Consider the following 8,524-nt stretch of genomic DNA (forward strand, 5'->3'; position numbering starts at 1 on the left):
GTAGCCATGCCGGTGTGCACAGGTGTGCTGTGGTTGGTCCTGATGAGCCAGACATTAAAAGGGCCCGCTCTCAGGATGCAGACGGACTCCCTCTCCTCTCACCGTCGTTATAGTGCTTATGTTATGTTTTGTTATGCTGTCGAACACTTGTACTCATACCCCTAGACACTATGCACAACATTTTACTTTTTAGCTTTCACATACTGACTTTTCTATAATTATTTAAGCTAACTGCCTCAAAATGACGACACAAGTTCAAATTCATGCAAGGCATGACATGTTTTAACGTTATTTGTTATTGAATGTCATCTAATACCTCTGTGAAGTTGATGTAAATGGGTGTTTCCGCAACTACGAGCACTTTTATGTCCCTGTACTTAAATTTTGGGTTTCTTTCAAAATTTAACATGAAGCTTAATAAATATATACACTGTGCTATTATACATCTTGTCTTAAAATATTAACTTATGTAAAGAAAATTTTATTTAATACGATTTTTAAAGCATTTTAGTGGTCCAAATACCACTTTTGTACATGTCCCTCACCCGAGTCTCAGTATTGAAAGCTAAAACAAGCTAATTAAATTGCAAAATGACATTATTTCAAATGGATGTGTTTCATTACTCCTCATTTAAGACTCTTCAAATCAAAGTACACCTGTCCCTTACTTTTGAGTCCTTACCGCAACTTTAAACTAAAAAAAAGCAGAAAAGTGCAATGTGAAGTATAGACAGGACACGAAATATAGTGCCGTGTAGTAATATAAATTAAATATATGTGCAGTGTATTAGCAGTTACTCTGGCTAAATGTTTTTTTGTGTGCCTGTAATTTTAGTTAATGGTTTCTGCTCAGGATGTGGACATCGGGACAAGGAGGCTATCCGTTCTTAAAGCCTTAATCATCTACATTGGTGAATCTGTTCATCACGTGAAAGAAAGTCAGGTAAGGCTATCTCCATTTCCTTTGCATTCATCACTGATGTGACAGTGCCCTTGACTACATAAGACATTGGCATATGGTCGGTCTGTGCATGGGTTGTGTAGTAGCCTACATATAGCTGTTGAAATGCCACTTCCGGTAGGTCCCGTTGTTGATACTGCTGAATGGCGGATTGCCACCGTACAGTATGACGAGTGTCCTGTGGCGTGCGTCTTACTTTGCTGAAATATATTCTAACCCCTACTGCAAACTCTTCACCTCCACTTACTTTACACTCCCTCCCGCATACTTTCTTCTCCAATCCCCCTCTCCAGCTCTGTCTTCTAGCCACCCCACCCTAATTCTTCCACTTGACTTCATGTATTGTTTTTTGTCTCTCAGGATATACAGGAAACTGGATGGGAGCTGCCAATGGCCATCGTAATCAATGGGACAGACATTCAGGTTGTCATTGAGGGCACAGAGGTCCTAAGGGAAGTGCCTTCAATCACAGCTGCTTTAGCAATACTGTTTGGACTCACATATGTATTGAACCTAAAATACCCAAAATAATTTTACTTTCGAGTTTCTTCAAAAAGTCCTGATGGAACTGGATCCGAAAAATCGTCTGTGCACTCTTCTGTATAGTCAGTAAAGGAAGGTGTTTCTTGGAAATTGTTTTGTCTGTGAAAAAATGAATAGCGAAGCTAGCGAAGCAGTCATATAGGGATTGTCAACGTTTTTTTTTTTTTTCCCCATCATCTACTTCCTGAATTTTTGGTCAACGATACCCGGGACACCGAACCACCGGGGCACATGAAATTTGGTGGGTATGTAGCCCCACTAGACTAAACGGACAAATTCGTTTCGTCCCCGGGGGCCACTCCCCCCCGTGCTGGGCCCCCCCAACCGCAAAAAAAGCAGTTTTTCCTAAATAACTACCTGAACCGTGGCACTGAGGATGAAGAATCTTTTATGGTATGTTGGTCTCAAGGGCCCACATCAATTTGGCCCATAATCACTCATTTGTGATTTGCACCCCCCCGGTAAAAAATGAAAATGCAATATTATTCTGCTTTAATCGCCCCTATCTTCAGTTAAGATGTTCAGAACTGCACCAAATTTTATGTGTATGATTGACCTGGCATTCTCTGGGCGTATGGCAAGTTTCGTAGAATTTCATCCATGGGGGGGTCTAAAAAAAATTAGGTTATGTGTACATTTAGTGACTGTACACTCATTGGCCTGTAGATGGCGGTGCACACATACACATGCACACACACACAGGCACCCACATACTATCGGTATTAGAACGGCCGATACATAATTACAAATTCAGTAGGATTAAAAGAAAGCCAAAATAAATATTCATCATCATCATCATGGCTGCATTTCCAGTATTGGCGATAAGTAGTCGCTTTGTCCACTAGATGGCTGGTCGTTGCAGTGAGACGTAATTTTGTTGGAAGTTAAAAGTGGGTTGGAAAAACAATGGACGCTTCATACAAGGAGTGTAGTTTACCGCAGAGAACGTCTAATAAGGATAGGATGATGTTCACATGAAATGTAATTTCCATTTCTTCTTGAAGCCAAAATAAATCTGAGGATGTTTATTGGACATGCTTGGTTTTTACTGCAGGTACGTTAATCTTATAATATCAATAAGGACCTGGGTAATGTTACCGTTAGCGTTGGTTGAGTGATGGAGGCCAATTTGATTGATTGCATTTGTAGAAAACTATAAATGCGGTTATTCACCCCTTGCAAGTGACGTCACGTTTTGTTCGCGCCACAGCAAAATAGCCTAGTGGACGGCAAGAACACGAATCAAATCAATGGGTTGTAATGGGACAAATCGCACAGCTAGGAGATCATAGTGAGATTTAACCGTAGTAATGCCCTTCCACGACTGTTGGCTTATTGTTTGGAATACAACAACATCCCATGTTCTTGCATAGATATATTTTGGTTTGTTTTCTTTGTGTTTCGGGAGTATTTCAACCACAATTGCATGCTTATCTCCTCAGTGTATGAAGCACAGCAGTGGTTGCTATAGCAACCATAGACTCTGAACAGGACGGCAGATAGCACTTAGGCAAAGTGTTTGGCAAAATCTGAATGTAAACAGATAATACCGTTCAAGTTTTATTTTAATTTCCTATTTCTTTCAATTCTTTAACTTAAGACATGTAAGAAGTAAGTGTATTCGCTGGGCAACGTACAAACTGACGAGTTACATTAGCCCTAGCACTATGAGCTACGATAAACATTAGCTAGAATAGCTAGCTTCTAAGTGTGGCAGCTAGTTATTATTTCATGTTCTGATATGACATTCTTAACGTTTTGACTATGTTACAACTGATAAAAAAGCAAGACAAATAAAGTAACCAAATCGCTTTTGCAATATTTTAGTCCAGAAATACTTATGGGTGTTCATTTACCATAATGTTAATTACAGTAGCCTAACGTAACGTTATCTCCCCTTGCTGTTACCACCAGTTTGAATAACTTTACATTTGCGATCATGACCCATTTCATCTAACAACACCACTGGCATCTTCTTTGACTATCAGACCCCAAACAGCAATACATTGAACTACAAAGATGTTATAGTAATGGTGTTCAGTTCATCATAATCTTTATGACATAATGTAATTTGCCGTCTCCCATCTTTTTGCCATCCAGCATGGAGCCGTCACGTGACTTAAGTCACGTGTCTGCAAGGGGTGAATACCAAGCAAATTGATAGCAGCACTGTAATTGTATCTTTCGACTGTCATTTGTTGCACGTGCTACAAAAATCATTCTGTGCAATGGAAGATTTACCAACGTTACACCGGTCTGATACAGTTTTGCCTATACATGCGTGAGACTGAGACGCCTGTTTATTTTGTTTTAAGTGCGTGCAGGGTGTGAGAGGGGAATCGATGTGCTTTGATTCCAGCTTGGTAGTTGTAGTCTGAAATTAAAAAGCACGTGTGTGTGAAATATCCAAACAATTACACCTTCATTTCATTATGGCTGCTTTAGCAACACACCTTAAGCTACTGTGTAGTGGGTCCCATTTAGAAGTGGCTACTTCATTCGCGCTTTCCTTGACTCATGGAGCTGCGTGAATTTTATTACAACTTTTCGCCACGATATGGCAGTTTAAGGGTGGGCGGGCTGACAATTGACTGCTACAGATGGCGCCCATGAACTGAACTATCACCACACCTCCTACTAATCCAAAGCACGGGACCCAGGCCTGATAAAAGACACCCGAGACTTGCCATGGGGGGCTCCAGACGCAGGTGCTCGTCTCCCCTGCTGGTGTAGACATCCTCTGCTGGTTTTCCTCGGCCCGATCGGATTGATACCACGCACGCAAGTATTCTCTTTAAGGGACGTTCTTCCTCTAATAGCCTTGTATCCATTTGGTCTTGTGTTGTTGTCGAGCCACCTCGCTGAGGGTCTGCTCCTTTCCTCTTAGCCACGAGCCACGACGTGACACGCCGGACAATCGCGGGACTCCAGCCACTCGAGGAAGAATTGGACACCATAACGGCCTGCCAAGCCACGTCGGGCAGGAAAGTAGTTTTCTTCCCTCTCTCCATGAATTGGACATAAAGTGCCCGCTCTATTGCTACTGACTATTAGCCTATTGTGCTGCCGCTAATCTCTGTCTCCCTCTGGTCGTTTTGAGGCACGCGCCACGGAAGGCTCACTTACACACATATAAATGTAGCATGACAAGTGTGTTTACATACAGCAACACCTGTTCTTTCTATGGTTGTTTCTGTATTGCTCTCTCTCCCTCTGTGTGTGTGTGTGTGTGTGTGTGTGTGTGTATATGTATATATATATATATATATATATATATATCACACACAATCATATACACATAAATGTAGCGTGACAAGTGTGTTAATTTCGTCAGACGAGACGAGAGGAAATATGTTCGTCAATGACCTTTTTTTTCATGACTAAGACCAGACGATGATGAGACGGCAGTAATGTCCTGAAACACTGACTAAGACTTATCTTAAGATGCACTATTGTTGAGGAAAAAAGACGAGACTAAAATGTTTAGCATGAAATAAAAACTAAGATAAAATCACTTCATTTTCGTCTACAAAATGAGAAGACAGAATATCTAGCTGTTATGTTTTCAAAATATTCCAGATGAGTTCATACGCAACAGCTTTCCTGTAGGCTAGTCTACATGCTGTTGCTGCAACCCTGTGGCTGCAACACAAAACTACATGGAACAAGAACATTTGGAGATTTCTGTCAGTTAGCAAGCTAACTACCTAAGCTTTATGCCAATGCTACATACCCAGAAGTTGAAGCTTCTCTCATACAAATTAACATCCCCCAGAATGTCCATATGTAAATGTTAATCATGTAATGTCAACTATTTAACTAGTTAGACTGATGATCCAAAGTTTGCTAGCAAGTAAACTAATATGGAAAGTTCGCTAGCAAGTTAGCTATGGCTAAGATGGAGAGTGTTTGGGGAATGTGTTGTGTTTGGGCGCATATCGCCATCTAGCGAGGTGGGAGGCGGAGTAAAACATTAATACTTTGGCCTATGACAGTTTCTCAAACTTTTTCAGTTTCAGGACCACAAACTAACCCTAGCTAAAAAAAAAGATTAGACCTACTTCAACAGTAGCCTATAATTAGTCTACACAATAGGCCTACTCACTGAACCACCTTGCTTATTGTCTTTGCACTTTGCTTATTGTGTGGATTCATACTGTATGATTTAAACTGGCATATCTTACATAGACAGTGTTGCATAACTGTTTTTACATACAAGTTGGTTCAATATTGCAAACAACTCATCTATATTATATTTTACTACGTCTGCTCGCAGATTACTTGGGATAGCTTGCGGACCACCAGTGATCCCCGGACCACACTTTGAGAAACACTGGTCTACGAATATGACAGTGGTCCAGTCAAATCTTTTACTGTCTATGGTCAAATCCCAGCCGAGCTATAACTGTAGCTCGACTTACCTGTGCATGTAAACATACTGACTGACAAAAAATCAGAATGAGTCATTATAACAGACGAGTAGCCCTGTGGACACACAATATTGTTGGAAAATTGAGATGTGTGAAACACTTTGACTCAAATGGTAAGCAGAAATAATTTGTTATAAAAAAAGACTAAAATGTGTTGACTAAAACTGACTAAGACTAAGATACCTTTAGTTTTCTTTTGACTAAAACTAGACTAAAATGACGAGACTTTTAGTCGACTAAAACTTGACTAACAAATGATATTTGAATGACTAAATATGACAAAGACTAAAAAGGACATTTCGTCAAGACTAAGACTAAATTAAAAATAGGTGACAAAATTAACACTAGTTTACATACAGCAATAACTTCAGTTCAGTAAAACTGACAACCTTCTCTCTCTGTATATATACATATGTGTGTGTGTGTAAATATGTGTGTGTATATATATATATATATATATATATATATATATATATATATATATTATGTGTGTGTAGCGGGACCAGGTTACCAATTAGAATTTGAAGTGTCGACTACGCCACCCAGGGGACCTAAGTCACCCTTAGGAAAAGATTGATAACTAAACTGGATAGCCTTAACAAATGATACCAGAACATGGAGCACACAGGTTCGTGCAAGGATGAAGCAGAGACAGGATTCTATGACGACAATAAATCATTTTTATTTTTCTTCACAGTTACGTTACAAGACAGTAAAAGGAGTGCAAAGCACTCGGACGGAAATGGGGCAGCAAAACAATCAGAACTGGTTTGGGTTATAGTAGGCCTACTGGTTCTTTGGGTATGGGAAAACACACATAAACTAGGAGGGAGGACTTACCGCAGGGAGGCAATCTGGAAGAGGGGTCAAAGAGACCACACGTGAACACTGCACACCAAGGTGACACTACACTGCACTGACGGTGAGACACACAGATTCCCTACCACCAGGTGCCCAGCCTCCCTGCCGAGAGTCTCCACTCCTGAAACAAAAGAAAAGGGGTAAGACACGGTAAAACCCACACCGGTTATGCAGCATATAACCCAAGCCTCTATGGCCGACAGATGTCCCCTTCCGTCTGATTAGGCGGTTAAAAAACAAGAGTGGGATTACACAGACCGATACATTCAGCACCGCAAACCAATACACCCCAAACAGGCACAGCAAGGCACGTTATAAAGGAAAACACTACAAATACCCAGGCAAACGACACTGTGTTAGGCCCCAAGACATGGGGAGGAACATGCCACCAATGGGGTTTCACAAAAAGAAGGACTAAGATACAGAGACAAAACAAACAAAATATATGACACACAGAATGGGGGAACTACACCAACCCAAACGAGACTAACCAAATAACCACATGCACGCAATCACACACACACATGCTAGACGGCTACGTACCGAAACGAAAAGGCAGAAACCACCTAGCCTCCGGCCTGCAACACTCCGGTTGCTCTCAAGGGGAAGGACAGCAAAAGCACCGCCAATGATGCTATTAAGCACAACGCCAACAACTGCACCCTAGGGTGAGGGCAAACTTTAGACCATCTAATCATGTGATATGACTAAACCGGAGCAAAACAAGCCATAAACATACCTTTGCAGTCAAGAGACTAATATCCACAGGCTCCAGCTCGCCGAAGAAACCCGCATTGAACACCGACACACGGTAAACAATCAAACAAAACTCTGCCGCTGCAGTGGCATTACCATAGACAGTAAAAGTAAAAGAAACGGGCATTACCAGCGCCGTACTTTTTAAAGAAACACCGGAGCCCTCAATTGGTACAATGAGTGTCGCATCTAGTGACGTCAGTCAGGTGTGACACAATACGGCCGCTGTGTATATATAACAAAGGCTAACAGGAAATGTGTGGGAAAGGGAGACAGGGCCCCAGTAACGTGACGCCTCTGCTCTGTAGCTAGCCATATCAGAATGTCTGCATTACAAATTAATTTAATCATTGCATTTGCAGGCACACCACAGAGTACACTCAAGACTAATGTGGTAGCATTTACATCTTCCCAGATATTCAATCTTGACACATTTAGTCAATTGTTGTCAGCTCTTAGCAATTGGTGGGAGTGTCATCCACACTACTTGCCAAATGTCACCTTCTTTTCCTCCAACAGGCAGCTTGATAGGTTGCACACTTCACATGCTTAGCAAGAGATGCCCATGTTGGTGGAATGGAATCATAGGACCTCTGCTTCCGTGCAAAAAGGTCAAGTCTTGTTTCATCAACTCCCATCAGCAGTGCTATTCTTTGTACATTGCTATGACAAACTTCAAGTGTGCTGAGACACTTCAGGGCACACTTCTCAGGATTTCCAGGCAGTCCATTTGCCTCCACCACAAAAGGCTAACACATCACAACCAGTGAGGGCATGGACAAAAAGCATGCCATCTGACAGACTTACTTTGACCAAATTCAATCCACAGCTCCTCTAAGCCTGCATCCCGTAGAGTCCCAAATAGCAATAGCAAGAATATCCGTGTCACAGGCCTTAATCAACACAGATTTCTTCTGTTGCACATGTAACGGACGCCAGCTAGCTTAGCTGTGTGTGTGGAACGCTGGTAAAC

This window comes from Alosa alosa, chromosome 1 (assembly GCF_017589495.1).
Source record: "Alosa alosa isolate M-15738 ecotype Scorff River chromosome 1, AALO_Geno_1.1, whole genome shotgun sequence".
NCBI classification, from domain to species: domain Eukaryota; kingdom Metazoa; phylum Chordata; class Actinopteri; order Clupeiformes; family Clupeidae; genus Alosa; species Alosa alosa.